Below are 514 nucleotides of genomic sequence, written 5' to 3' on the forward strand. Positions count from 1 at the left end.
CTGCTGCTCGATCGCAGCACGCTACCGACGTCGAGAAGCTCAAGGTCAGCCTTGAGGAAGCGCATCAAGCGGCTTTGGCCGGCGCGACCTCGAACGTTCGACCCTACCGGACGTCGACGTAGCTCAGCAAGCCTCAAGATGGCACAAGAAGCGGCTTCGGCCGGTGTCTCTGAGCTTGCTGCTGCTCGATCGCAGCACGCTACCGACGTCGAGAAGCTCAAGGTCAGCCTTGAGGAAGCGCATCAAGCGGCTTTGGCCGGCGCGACCTCGAAGTTCGACCACCGACGTCGAGGAGCTCCAAGCAAGCCTCAAGATGGCACAAGAAGCGGCTTCGGCCGGTGTCTCTGAGCTTGCTGCTGCTCGATCGCAGCACGCTACCGACGTCGAGAAGCTCAAGGTCAGCCTTGAGGAAGCGCATCAAGCGGCTTGGCCGGCGCGACCTCGAAGTTCGACAACGACGTCGAGGAGCTTCAAGCAAGTCTCAAGATGGCACAAGAAGCGGCTTCGGCCGGTG

This window comes from Saprolegnia parasitica (assembly GCF_000151545.1).
Source record: "Saprolegnia parasitica CBS 223.65 unplaced genomic scaffold supercont2.93, whole genome shotgun sequence".
NCBI lineage: Eukaryota > Oomycota > Saprolegniomycetes > Saprolegniales > Saprolegniaceae > Saprolegnia > Saprolegnia parasitica.